Here is a 14998-nt window from a genome sequence, read left to right as displayed (position 1 = left end):
TGTGGGAGTAGGAAGAAAACTCAGTAGCAAAGTCCAGAAATCTAGAAAGGAGATATAAAGGGAATAGAAAGGAAGGGGGGGGTAATTAATAGGATGGCATTGTATATATGTAATGGGGGTGAAAAGGACTAAGTAAGGTCAGGAAAAGAAATTGAATAAAGGAAAGGTGGTGGAAGGGCTAATCAAAATCTAAGAGGATATAAATAAGTCATATGGAAACCTACTTTTCTGGACAATGGAACACTCAGGAGTCATAGATTGTTACGAGAAAATTTTCAGTGACAGGGATGGGATACCTTCCAGTGAGTTGTTGGCCAGGGAGGTCCTTGATGCCCCCAAAACATTATAGGCCATTACCAAGGCCCTTGGTTTCCCACCAGGAATCGATGGTAAGACCCTATTGCTGAAAACTGCACATACTTGGGCTACAAGGCCACTGAGAAACCCTGATGGAGCTGAGCTGAAAACCTCCTCCATGTAGACCAGCTGACAGAAAGCTATAAAAAACTACGCTGCATGCAGTCATATAGGAGAGAGAGAAATCACCAGTGTAGATACCCAACAGTGGACACTTCAAGCCTTGTATTTGGTCAGCCAGCCCAAATGAGCCAATAGGTGCAATAGTGGCACGCCTATCATGGTGGAAACCAACTGCCTTCTAATTGGACTGGAGGCCTGTTCCATGGGAGTGAATACATTCCTGATACTGATAACCTACAACAGGGGTAGCCATGAGCCCTATAGGTGTAACATCTGCTGCTGTCTAGCTAAATGATGTTCACCAAACTGCCCAGTAGGCATGTCTCTTAATTTTCATACCTATATATTACTGCTACTCTCACTTTTAGTAGAGAACTGTCTCTTTTCAGATGGAAGTGACCTTGGGATGACTCAGAAGGCATCATGGTGGTGGGAAGAAGTGACAGAGGAGTGCTCAGCACTGCAATATTTCTATCATACCTTCCAAGGCTCAGGGTCCATTGCAGAAGAGGTGGCGGAAAGAACATAAGAGTCAAAGGAAGGATATAACTTCTTACAACAGGCTCCTCCAGATACCAAATGGCCTGGATATACATGACCTCATAGTGCTTGACACTACCTACACATGACCATCATAATAGGAGGAAAAAGATAATGACATCAGAATAAAAGAGACTGATTGAGTTGGGGAGGGGATCTGATGGAGAATGTAGTTTAAAAGGGGAATGTGGGGAGAGAGAGGGCATTACCATGGGTTATTGTTTACAGTCATGGAAGTTGTTAATAATAAATAAATAAAAATTTAAAAATAAATAAAATTAAATCAAATAAATAAAAAATCAGATACACTTACCAAAACAAAAATTTACCAAATATGGAGCTGGAAAGATAGCTTAGCGATTAAGGTGCTTGGCTGTGAAGCCTAAGGACCAGGGTCGATTCTCCAAGTCTCACGTAAGCCAGATGCATATGCATCTGTAGTTCGTTTGCAGTGGCTAGAGGCCCTGGCATACCCATACCCATTCTCTTCCCGCCCCCTCTCTCTCTCTCTCTCTCTCTCCCCCTCTCCCTATCTCTCTCCCTCCATCTCAAATTAAAAATTAACCAAAGCTGGGCGTGGTGGCGCACGCCTTTAATCCCAGCACTCGGGAGGCAGAGGTAGGAGGATCACCATGAGTTCAAGGCCACCCTGAGACTACATAGTGAATTCCAGGTCAGCCTGAGCCAGAGTGAGACCCTACCCCGAAAAACCAAAAAAAAAAAAATTAACCAAATATGTTTGTGAATTTAATTAAATATTTACCATGCATGATACAACTGTGCTTACAGGATAGAAGTGCTAACTATAGCAGTATATTTTTAGAATACGTTTAACTTGGGCTTCTGGTTAAAATTGCACCATAGGGGGCTGGAGAGATGGCTTAGCGGTTAAGCACTTGCCTGTGAAGCCTAAGGACCCCAGTTCGAGGCTCGGTTCCCCAGGTCCCACGTTAGCCAGATGCACAAGGGAGCGCACGTGTCTGGAGTTTGTTTTCAGAGGATGGAAGCCCTGGCACGCCCATTCTCTCTCTCTCCCTCTATCTGTCTTTCTCTCTGTGTCTGTCGCTCTCAAATAAATAAATAAATAAATAAATAAATAAATAAATAAATTGCACCATAGGAACCATGCCAAAGAAGCCTAGGAAAGAAAAAGAAAAAAAAAACATCAAAATACATTCTTCTACTAAAAAGTGAGGTGTATAAGAAATTATCAACTATAGCAGAGAAGTAGGAGAGATCCACAGCATCTAGCGGCACCAGGTCCGCGGGGCCACAGCTGCAAGGCTAGGCTTAAGCCGCAGGAAAAGCCAGGTGAGAGGATTTTCCACTCACACAGGAGCTCCTTGCAAACTCAATAAATGTGAAGGGAGGACCAAAGTGACCAACGGAGAAGCAGATCATGAGGTAGAGGATCACGTGGACCAGCAGAAGAACTACAGCCACCATCCACAGCCTCCCCTTCCCCACCACCTGCACAAGTGCCAGCAAGCACCAGAGACCTGGGGAAGGGAGCTCACAGCACCCAGAACCAGAGACCAAAGCAGCAATCCAGCAACCCAACCAGCCTATTGAACCCACAGTGCCCCAAAGAGGGACCCAAGCAGGAGCACAGCATAACTGAGACCAAAGTCATCCCAAAATGTAACTGGGATTACACCAGGTCAGTACCGACCAAATAAGCCTGGTATATAGGCTTGAATCAGAAGTGCTAATTACACCTTCCATATCAGGATAAATTATATGTTAAATCTGATGGATGGTCAGATTTGCCATTCTTAAATAAGCTATATTTCTGCTTGTGATTTGTTGCTTCCTGATTTATAGTGGCTTTGTTTCCTCTTCTGTTGTTCATTTGGGAAGGGTCTCACTTGATCACAAGCTGACTTAGAACCCTTAACAACCTAAAAATCTTAACCTCCTAGGTGACAGGATTAAGAGTGTGGGACACCACACGCCCTAAGGGACTATGACTTTGTTAGAGGATCTGGTTGTCATAATACCTACTCTTACATAAATACTCATTGCTATTTTTCATTGAATGTATATATTGTTGAGTTAAATTTTAGAATCTAAGCCAGGCGTGGTGGCACACGCCTTTAATCCCAGCACTTGGGAGGCAGAGGTAGGAGGATCGGCGTAAGTTCAAGGCCACCCTGAGACTACAGAGTTAATTCCAGGTCAGCCTGGACCAGAGTGAGACCTTCCTCAAAAAAAAAAACAAAAAAAAAAAAAAAATTAGAATCTGCCTGTATCTTGTTCCACTCAGCCTACTTGAATACTCTCATAGAAGGCAAACCCAACATCAAGGGTCACTATTGTAGATACTCTGAGAGTCTTGAGAGCCACACATAGCACCTTAAGCTCCTACCCTGAAGATATATAACATCAGATTGATTGATACATCTAATAATACTGTAGCTAACAAGGAAATCCAAGCATTAACTTAATCCAAGATGCAAAAATATGTACATTATAACACAAGAAACATCAAATATCAAGACAATGTAAATCCACCAGAAAGTATTAATGCATCAGAATGACCTCCAATAAGAACGAGTTAGGGGAAATGCCTAAGAAAGATTTCAAAAGACTGATTATAAATATGTTCAAAGTAGTCAAAGAAGAAATCACAGGAATGAAAGAGGAAATCAAAGGAATCAAAGAAGACACAGGGAACCAATTTAATGAAATAAAGAGGTCAGTACAAGACCTAAATAAGGAAATATAAATAATAAAGAAAAACCAGTCAGAATTACTAGCAATGAAGAATGCAGTCAATGAAATAAAAAAAATTCCGTAGAAAATCTCACCAGTAGAATGGATGTAGGAGAGGAAAGAATATCTAAACTAGAAGACCAGGTAGCAGATCTAATACAGTCCAACAAAGAGAAAGACAAACTAATAGGAAAGTATAAATGGGAATTTCAAGATATTCGGGACACTATGAAAAGATCAAACATAAGAATTCAGGGATGAGTAGAAGGAGAAGAATTTCACTCCAAAGGCATTAGTAGGCATTTTCAACAAAACCATAGAAGTAAACTTCCCCCAAATTGGGAAAGAGGTGCCAATGCAGATACAGGAATCTTTTAGAACACCAATCAGACAAAACCTCTCCTCGCCATATTATAATTAAACTACCAAACATAGAAACCAAAGAAAAAATATTGAAAGCAGTTAGAGAGAAAAATCAGGTTACCTACAAAGGCTAGCCAATCAGGATTATAGCAGATTACTCAACACAAACTTTAAGAGCCAGAAGTGCTTGGAGTGATGTATGCCAAGTTGTGAAAGATAGCAACTGTCAAGCAAGGTTACTTTATCCTGCAAAGCTATCCATTCAACTAAACAGAGAACTAAAGATATTCCACAACAAAAGCAAACTAAAGGAGTATTTGAAGACAAAACCAGCTCTACAGAAAATACTTCAAAGAACCCTCCATGCTGAAGAGAAAGAAAAGCACACATTTAAGAAACAAGGAAAAAACAAACAATACTCAAATACTAGTTGCTTCAAGAGAGCAAAGGTAAAACAGGAAGAACTACAAAAAATGTCAAAAAATAAATGCACACCTTTCAATAGTATCTCTTCATATCAACTGCCTTAGTGTCCCAACCAAAAGACATAGGTTTGTAGACTGGGTTAAAAAGCAAAAACAGGATCCTTCAATTTTTTGTCTCCAAGAAACTCACCTTTCTACAAAGGATGGACACTATCTTATGCTGAAAGGTTAGAAAATGGTGTTTCAAGCAAATGGGCCTAGAAAATAAGCAATGGTTGCTATCCTAATATCTGACAAGGTAGACTTCAGTTCAACATTAGTTAGGAAAGATAAGGAAGGTCAGTTTATATTCATTAAAGGTACACTCCAACAGGAGGACATTATAATCCTAAACATATATGCACCTAACATGGGGGCTCCCAAATTCATCAAACAAACACTATTAGAACTAAGGTCACAGATAACACCAAACACAGTTGTAATGGGTGACTTCAACACCCCACTCTCATCAATTGACAGGTCGTCCCGGGAAAAAATAAACAGAGAGGCATCTGGACTAAATGAGGTCATAAAAGAAATGGACCTAACAGATATATATAGGACATTTCATCCAAATGCTGCAGAATACACATTCTTTTCAGCAGCACATGGAACATTCTGTAACATAGACCATTTATTAGGAAACAAAGCAAATCTTAACAAATACAGGAAAATTGAAATAATTCCTTGCATTCTATCTGACCACAATGGAATCAAACTACAATAGCAAGAAAAGTTATAGAGCATACACAAAATCATGGAAACTAAATAATACACTACTAAATGATGAATGGGTCAATGAAATCAAGAAGGAAATCAAAAAATTCATAGAGTCAAATGATAATAAGAACACAACATACCAAAACCTTTGGGACACAATGAAGGCAGTCCTAAGATGAAAATTTATAGCTTTAAGTGCCTATATTAAGAAATTAGAAGCCGGGCGTGGTGGCGCATGCCTTTAATCCCAGCACTTGGGAGGCAAAAGTAGGAGGATCGCCGTGAGTTCGAGGCCACCCTGAGACTCCATAGTGAATTCCAGGTCAGCCTGGGCTAGAGTGAAACCTTACCTCGAAAAAACAAACAAAAAAAAAAAAGAAATTAGAAAGGTCTCAAGTAAACAACCTAATGCTTTACCTTAAAGCCTTGGGAAAAGAACAAGGCAGGCCAAAAATATCTAAAACAATTCTGAGCAACAAAAATAAGGCTGGTAGTGTTACCATACCTGATTTTAACCTGTACTACAGAGCCATAGTAACAAAAACAGCATGGTACTGGCACAAAAGCAGACATGTAGATCAATGAAACAGAATAGAGGACCCAGATGCAAGTCTGGTTAGCAATAGCCACCAGACGTTCAACAAAAATACCAAAAGTACTCATTGGAGAAAAGACAGCCTCTTCAGCAAATGGTGCTGGGAAAACTGGGTATGTATTTGTAGAAGGATGAAAATCGGTACTTCTCGCTCTCCATGCACAAGAATTAAGTCCAAATGGATTAAAGACCTTAGCATCAAACCTGAAACACTGAAACTGCTAGAGAAAAAAGTAGAGGAAACCCTTCAACATATTGGTATTGGCAAAGACTTTCTGAATATAACCCCAGTTGCTCAGAAAATAAAACCACAGATTAACTGCTGGAACCTCATGAAATTACAAAGATTTTGTATGGCAAAGGACCCTGTGAATAAAGCAAAGAGGCAACCTACAGAATGGGGAAAAAAATCTATGCCAGCTATACATCTGATAGAGAATTAATATCTAGGACATACAAAGAACTCAAAAAATTAAATAATAAGAAATAAAACAAGCCAGTTAAAAATGGGCTATAGAACTAAATAGAGATCTTAAAAGAAGAAATACAGATGGCATACAAGCATCTAAAAAAAATGTTCTACATCCGTAGTCATCAGGGAAATGCAGATTAAAACTACGTTGAGATTCCATCTCACTCCTATCAGATTGGCTACCATCATGAAAACAAATGACCATAAATGCTGGCAAGGATGTGGAAAAAGAGGAACCCTTCTACACTGTTGGTGGGAATGCAATCTGGTCCAACCATTGTAGAAATCAATGTGGAGGTTCCTAAGACAGCTAAAAATTGATCTACCATATGACCCAGCTATAGCACTCCTAGGCATATATCCTAAGGACTCATCTCATTCATTACCTTACAGATACTTGCTCAACCATGTTTATTGCTGCTCAATTCACAATAGCTAGGAAATGGAACCAGCCTACATGTCCCTCAACTGATGAGTGGATAATGAATACAATGGAGTTCTACTCAGCAGTAAAGAAAAATGAAGTTATGAAATTTTCAGGAAAATGAATGGATCTGGAAAGGATTATACTAAGTGAGGTAACCCAGGCCCAGAAAGCCAAACATCATATATTCTCTCTCATATGTGGATCCTAGCTACAGATGATTGGACTTCTATGTGAGTAGGAAGAAAACTCAGTAGCAGAGGCCAGTAAGCTAGAAAAGAGATATAAAGAAAAGAGAAAGGAGGGAGAGGGGTACTTAATAGGATGGTATTGTATATATGTAAGTAGAAGAATAGATTAATGGGACTGCAAAGGCCTAAGTGCAGTCAGAGGAAGAGAATGAGTAAATAAAGGTGGAGGGAGGGCCTATCAAAGTCTATGAGGATATAAATAAATCATATAGAAACCTACTTTTCTGGACAATGGAACACTCAGGAGAAATAGATTGTTACTAGAAAATTTTCAGTGACAGGGATGGGATACCTTCCAGTGAGTTGTTGGCCAGGGAGGCCCCTCATGCCCCCAAAACATTATAGGCCATTGCTGAAGCCCTCAGTTTCCCACCAAGAATAGATTGTAAGACCCTATTGCTGAAGACTTCACATATTGGGCTGCAAGGCCACTGAGGAAACGTGCTGGAACTGAGCTGATAATCTCCTCCATGTAGAGCAACTGACAGAAAGCTGGAAGAAGCCATTCTGCATACAGTTCAAAGGGAGAAAGCAAAATCACCAGTGAAGATACTCAACAGTGGACACTGCAAACCTTGTATAATGCCAGCCAGGCCAAATGAGCCAATGGGTGCAATGGTGGCACATCTGTCATGGTGGAAACCAACTGCCCTCTAATTTGACTGTAGGCCGGCTCCATGGAAGGGAATACATCCCTGATACTGAAAACCTAAAACGGTGGTAGTCATGAGTCCTAGGGGTGTAATGTCTGCTGCTGTCTGGCTAAATGTATATACTATGCTCATCAAACTGTCCAGTAAGCACTTCTCTTAATGTTCATACCCATATATTAATGTGACTCTCACTTTTGGTAGAGAACCTTCTCTTTTCTGATGGAAGTGACCTTGGGATGACTCAGAAGGCATCATGGTGGTGGGAAGAAGTGACAGAGGAGTGCTCAGCACTGTAATATCTCTCACAACTTTCAAGGCTCAGGGTCCATTGCAGAAGAGGTGGCGGAAAGAACGTAAGAGTCAAAGGAAGGATATAACTCCTTACAACAGGCTCCTCCAGATACAAAATGGCCTGGATATACATGACCTCATAGTGCTTGACACTACCTACACAAGACCATCATAAGAGGAGGAAAAAATCATGACATCAAAATAAAAGAGAGACCGATTGAGATGGGGGGGGATATGATGGAGAATGGAATTTCAAAGGGGAAAGTTGGGGGGGGGGAGGGTATTACCATGGGATTTTTTTTATAATCATGGAAAATGTTAATAGAAACTGAGAAAAAATTATAAAACGTTTATGTTTAACTCATATAGGATTAATAAAACTGTATGTACACACTGAAAGAATATATTAACAGGGACTAAAGGGATTACTTAGTGGTTAGGGTACTTGCCTGCAAAGCTAAAGTTCTCAGGTTCAATTCCCCAGGACCCATGTAAGCCAGATACACAAGGTATGCATGCTTCTGGAGTTCATTTGCAGCAGCTAGACGCCCTACCATGCCCATTCTTTCTATCTCTCTCTCTGCCTCTTTCTCTCTGCAATAAATAAAATATTTTAAAAAGCATAGATTAGTAGCTAACATAGGAGAAATAAAAGAATAATTTTTAAAATAATATATTAATTTAGTTAAAATTCAAAAAGTTTTGGGAGAAAACACATGAACATGTCAATAAGGAGAAAAGACAAAAGGAATTAAAGATATCAGTAATCATAATAAATGCTAAAATGTATCTATTACAAAACACACATTAGCATATTAGATTGAATTTTAAAGTCCAGGTACTTGCTGACTATATAACATACTGAAAGCAAATCCAAACAGGAAGATTAAAAATGAGGAGATAGTAAGGTCTAACTAAATAAAGTTGGTGAGATAATGTTAATTTAATGCAAAAAGCTAATGAGAACCACCAGAGACATTATATAACAATGACAGAAGCATTCTAACAAGAAGATATAAAAAATGGAATTTATGTGCTTCCAAAACACTGTTTTATAATACACAAAGCAGTTATACAAAATTATGGGCAAAACGAACAAATCTATAAGCAGCAAAATCTAAAATCGTTTAAACATTTCTACCAGAAACTGAAGGATAAGCAGGCAAAATTTTAGGATGGCTACAGTGAATTTGAAGAGCAGACATAAAAACCATGATGTGTGTGGTAGTTTGACTCAGGTGTTCCCCATAAACTTAGGTGTTCTGAGTGCTAGGTTCCCAGCTGATGGAGATTTGGGAATTAATGCCTCCTGGAGGGAGTATATTACTGGAGGTGGGCTATGGGTGTTATAGCCAGTTTCTCCTTGCCAGTGTTTGGCACACTCTCCTGTTGCTGTTGTCCACCTGATGTTGGCAAAGAGGCGATGTCCACCCTCTGCTAATGCCATCCTTTTCCCCTGCCATCATAGAGCTTCCCCTTGAGTCTGTAAGCCAAAATGAACTTTTTTTTTCCCACACGCTGCTCTTGGTCAGATGTTTTCTGCCAGAAATGCGAACCTGACTACAACAATGTAGAATCAAATTTTTCAAAAATTTTAATGTAGTTCTTTGAAGAAATGTATTTTATTTATTTTTATTGTTCCAGTTTTCTGTTGAGCCATTCTATATAGGAGGACAGTGAGAAACCCTCCCTCTTCAAATTATGGTACTTTAAATCTATCCCACAAGCATAGAAGAAATATATTTTATATTAAAAACAAGTACATGGGTCTTTGTGCATACATACGCACACACACATTTAGATAGATTGGTTGATAGACGTAAGAATAACAAACAAGATTCACCTTTAACATGCGTAGTACATTCTGATACAATTTATTTTGTTCCAATCTTTACCATGAGTAATGGGCAGGATAGCATGGTCAGCTATGACTGAGTCTAAACCGATACCTTTCGGTTTAGTGTATATGACAATGGTGAGTAAAGAGGCTGTCTGGAACTAGTCATAGCTTGGGGAACTAGGATTTTCTGTGGGCACGGGATCTGACATGGGGCTCTTGGAAAGCATTCCACTTAAGATTCTTTTTTTCCTTATGGCAGTCTTTTGTAACAGCAAGCTTCAAGGCCATTCTTCCAATCAGGTACTCCTTCAGCATGGACTCACAGTTGACCCAGCAATGAACCTGATGGAAAAGGTCAATGCCATCTGATCCTGCTGCTCTCATGAGTTCCTCTTCCCCTCCCCGGTGATACCATGTATGGGCTGACATTATACACAAATGGGCATGTCCAACAATCATCCTTCCAGTTGTGTTTTCTGAGTTGTTCTTTGGTTACTTCAACTGACCTACCTTTTAATCCTGTTAGGCCCTTTCCACTTTTGGTCAGTTGGATCCAATCTATAAGACTTCTGCCTTGTTTTAAAGGTACACACACACACATCAACTATGTTTCTGCCACTTCCTCACTCTCCAGTGTTTCTACAGTGCATAACGTCATACCTTTTGTCATTGTCTGACCATTCTTGGATATTCTGGGATGGGGTGAGGGGTTTCCCACTTTTGCCTTTCAGTTTTAAAAGTTCCTATTGCCATCTCTTCAAGCTCATAATGTTCTTCCTTGTCCATACCACAATACTATTTAGCCAATTAAAAGCCCCCAAACACGAATATCATTCTTAGCTCATGAGTGATACAAAACTGTGGGTGGTGGGTTACCCACCCTAAAGTACATGAGCATCCCATAATTCACTTATCAATCTCACATTATGGTAGATGATTCCATTTTCCCTGCTATAATACAGTGAACAAATTTCAAGTGAAATATCTGGGCCAGGGCTGGAGAGATGGCTCAGCAGTTGAGGTGGCTGTCTGCAAAGCCTAACATCCCAGGTCCGATACCCCAGTACTCACATGAAGCCAGATACACAAAAGGGCACGTGCATCTGGAGTTTGTTTGCAGTGGCTGGAGGATCTGGCATGCCATCTTTCACCACCCCATTCTCTCTTCCTCTGCTTACAAATAAAGAAATTAAATTAAAATATTTGGGCCAGGGCTGGAGAGATTGCTTAGCAGTTAAGCTCTTGCCTGTGAAGCCTAAGGACTCTGGTCTGAGGCTTGATTCCCCAGGACCCACGTTAGCCAGATGTACAAGGGGGCTCACTCGTCTGGAGTTCGTTTGCAGTGGCTGGAGGCCCTGGGGTGCCCATTCTCTCTCTGTCTGCCTCTTTATTCCTCTGTCTGTCACTCTCAAATAAATAAAAATAAACAAAAATTTAAAAAAACTATTTGGGCTATTGGTGATTATTAAGACTTAACTCTCCAGTGATACATTTCTATGAGTATGTGACAGTCTGATGATTCAGAGGGCCCTTGTGTGTTCCCTGGATTGTTTCATATAAACACCACCTACTTCATCTTGCATGATTCACACTAGTTCTTTTGAGTACTGAACCCTATTTTTTAACTTTTAAAAAAATTATTTGGGGGTTGAAGCAATGGCTTAGCTATGAAGGCACTTGTCTGTAAAGCCAAAGGACCCAGGTTCAATTCTCCAGGTTCCATGCAAGCCAGATGCACAAGGGGGCGCATGTGTCTGGAGTTCATTTGCATTGGCTAGAGGCCCTGGCTCCCTTATTCTCCTCTCTCTCTCTCTCTCTCTCTCTCCCTCTCCCTCTCTCTCTTTCTCTCTCTCTATCATAAATAAATAAAATTGTTTAAAAATTATTTGAGAGAGAAAGAAGTAGAATAGTTGAGCCCAGGCCTTCAGCCACTGTAAACAAACTACAGATGCATACACCACATTGTGCATCTGGCTTATGCGCGTCCTGGGGAATCAAACCTGGATCCATTAGCTTCACAGGCAAATGCCTTAATAACTAAGCTGTCTCTCCAGGCCCTATTTTTAAACCTTTTAAGAAAAAAAACCATAAAATGGAAATGCCATGAAAACTAGAGATATCTGCCCACCTGTAGCCAGTGTTTCCCAATCATTCAGGCCCATAGACTCGGGAAACATCAGGGCATGCATCCTGGTGTGTGCTCAGAAAGCTCTTGGCCCCTTTACATGACTCCAGCCTAAGATCATCAGCATAAACATCCAGGATGGGACTCTGAAAAAACAATTAGGAAGCTAGGAGGGAGAGAGCAGGGAAGGCTTGCAAGTATTAAGCTGTGGGAGGAGTGAGCTGGAATGTTTCTATATCAACCCTCTGGTTAAGAAAAAAAATAGGGGCTGGAGAGATGGCTTAGCGGTTAAGCGCTTGCCTGTGAAGCCTAAGGACCCCGGTTCGAGGCTCGGTTCCCCAGGTCCCACGTTAGCCAGATGCACAAGGGGGAGCACGCGTCTGGAGTTCGTTTGCAGAGGCTGGAAGCCCTGGCGCGCCCATTCTCTCTCTCTCTCCCTCTATCTGTCTTTCTCTCTGTGTCTGTCGCTCTCAAATAAATAAATAAAAATTTTAAAAAAAATGTCTGCTTCTTATAAAAAAAGAAAAGAAAAAAATAGTTATTATGAAGAAATCTTCTATTAAAAATAGAGAACTAAGTCCAGCATGGTGGTGCACACCTTTAATCCCAGCACTTGGGAGGCAGAGGTAGGAGGATCACTGAGAGTTCGAGGCCACCCTGAGACTACATAGTGACTTCCAGGTCAGCCTGGGCTAGAGTGAGACCCTACCTCGAAAAACAAAAAAACAAAACAAAAACAAACAAAAAAAAAAAAAACAGAAAGAGAATTAGTAGGGCAGCTATGACTTTCAGGGCAAACATTTCAAATTAAAGCAAAACTCAAAGGCAGGCCCAACACTCAGCTCCACTTTTCTTGTTGACACACGTGTTGTTTGAAAGTGGCTGAGTAGCCGGGAAGTAGATGAGAGAGCTTCAGTGATGAGGGCTGGGGAGTTGGCGTGGTGCTTAGGAGTGCCTGCTACTCAAGCATAAGGGCCCGAGAGCCTGAGACCACCCAAGTCCTGCTCCCTACAAGTACATAAACATTCCTGGGCAGGGCTGGAGACGGAAGCATCCCTGGGCTCAGCACCACTCATATTGGAAAACAGCAGCTCCAGGCTCAATGAGAGACTCGATCTCAAGGAAAGATGCACATGAGTGACAGAGGAAGATACCCACCATTCTCCTCTGGCCTCCACATGTTCACACAGAGTGGGCATGCCTCTGTGCGCACACACACACACACACACACACACACACACACACACACACTTACATGTACATGCACACATTAGTAAAAACAACAACAAAAAAAAAAACAGAAACAAACAAACCTCAGGAGTTGAGCAGGTTTAGTCTGTGGATTGGTAGATCAAAAACAGAAGTTCAGAATTTGCCAAAGATGAGAGGCCTTGGTGAGCACCACAGCCACCTGGCTGGAAGACTGCAGGGCTTGCAGAAGTAAAGCCAACTGGAAATCAGCAGAATTTTGTAAAATCCTACACTGATGCTTTAGACAGTGGGTTATCGGCCTGGAATGATGATTTCCCTTAGCATACCTGCTTGTCAGAGGACGCTAAAGCCCATAAACAGGAAAGTAACAGTACCCATGGCCCCCAAAACTCCTGTATAATTTTCTTTTCTTTTTTCACAGATATGTATGTGAGTGGTATGCATGCATGTGTATTTGCACATTTGCATATGTGTGTATGTACACGTGTATGTAAGTACATGTGCATGTGGCGACAAGAGATTCACATTAGGTGGTTTTTTCAGTCATTCTCCACACCTCATTTTTTTCCCTGCCTAGCCAGCCAGATCAGCTGAATCACCCTGGCAATTAATGGGGTGACAGATACCACAGCCAGATCGCCCTCACATTCTCTGCCTCATTTTTTGAGACAGGGTTTCTCCCTGAACCTAGAGCTCACCAATTCAGCTAGATTCGACTACCCATCAAGCCACAAGGGCCCCCTCTCTGCCTCCACAGAGCTTGATCACAGACGCACGTCACTCTTCCCATCTTTTACTGGGGCTGGAGATCCAAACTCAGGCACTCATGCTTGTGCAGCAAGCACTTTACCCGCTAAGCCATTTCCCAGCCCTATCTTATAATTTTCATACAAAATGTCAAGCTTTCAATAAAAATACACATAACAAAAAAACAAGAATTAAGTATAAGCAGCAAGAAAATAACAGACAATAATCAATAGAAACATACCCTAAACATATCCAGATATTGGAATGGTTGAAAACTGATTTCAACATATTGGTGATTGATATGCTCAAAAATTAAATGTCAATATAGGGAATTTTGGTAGAGAGTTGAAAATCACAAAGAAGAATCCCTTAAAAATTTTAAACTGAAAAATAAAGTAACAAAAAAAAAAGAAAAAGAAAGTAGCAGAAATAAAAACTCAATGGATTTAACCACAGCAACCAAATAGCTCAAAAGAAAATTGGTGAAATAGAAGATCAAATAAAATATCTACTCGGAAGCAAGAGAGACAAAAAGGGGGAAAACAGAAAAGCAGAGAAAGCAAATAAGTCACATGGTTTAAAGCTCTCATACAGAGTCACTGGGATCCCAGAGAAGAGGAGAGGAGAAAGGGATGAAGAGCATTTGAAGAGACAATGGAGAGAATTTCACAAAAAGTGAAGGATGACATTATTTAACATGTTCAAGAATTTCTGTGAACCCTAAACCAGAGTAAACTACAAATCAAAACTAACTAAATAAATAATCCAAGGGTATTATAATAGAACAGCTAAAGACAAGAAAAATGCTAAAAATAATCAAACATAGTTGTAAATATATAGCCAAAACTTTTTAGTACTCCTTTATTCAAGATCTACAAGTTAATACCCTCCCCTTTGAGTGTTTGCTGAATTTACTTCTAATAGAGGTCAGCAGAAATGAAGAAATATGTCTTTTAAAGGAAGGCTACAATGTCTGTCACTCCCACCAGCTCATTCTCCTGTCTTGGATAAAATGCTCTGGAGGATGCTAGATGTCACGTCATACTGAGTCCAGGGAGAGGTCTATTGAGGGTGGAAATCTCCAACCAAATGCCAGCAAACAGAGG

The 14998-nt window shown here is 40.5% G+C and overlaps 1 pseudogene; it reads right to left on the bottom strand.

Annotated features, from left to right (window-relative positions):
• Positions 1 to 9610: 9610 nt before the first annotated feature.
• On the bottom strand, positions 9611 to 9739 carry LOC123461320 (annotated as a pseudogene).
• Between the last annotated feature and the right edge of the window lie 5259 nt (positions 9740 to 14998).

This window comes from Jaculus jaculus, chromosome 5 (assembly GCF_020740685.1).
Source record: "Jaculus jaculus isolate mJacJac1 chromosome 5, mJacJac1.mat.Y.cur, whole genome shotgun sequence".
Taxonomy (NCBI): domain Eukaryota; kingdom Metazoa; phylum Chordata; class Mammalia; order Rodentia; family Dipodidae; genus Jaculus; species Jaculus jaculus.
The sequence above is the reverse complement of the archived record's forward strand: the minus strand, read 5'-3'. Positions and strand labels throughout refer to the sequence as shown.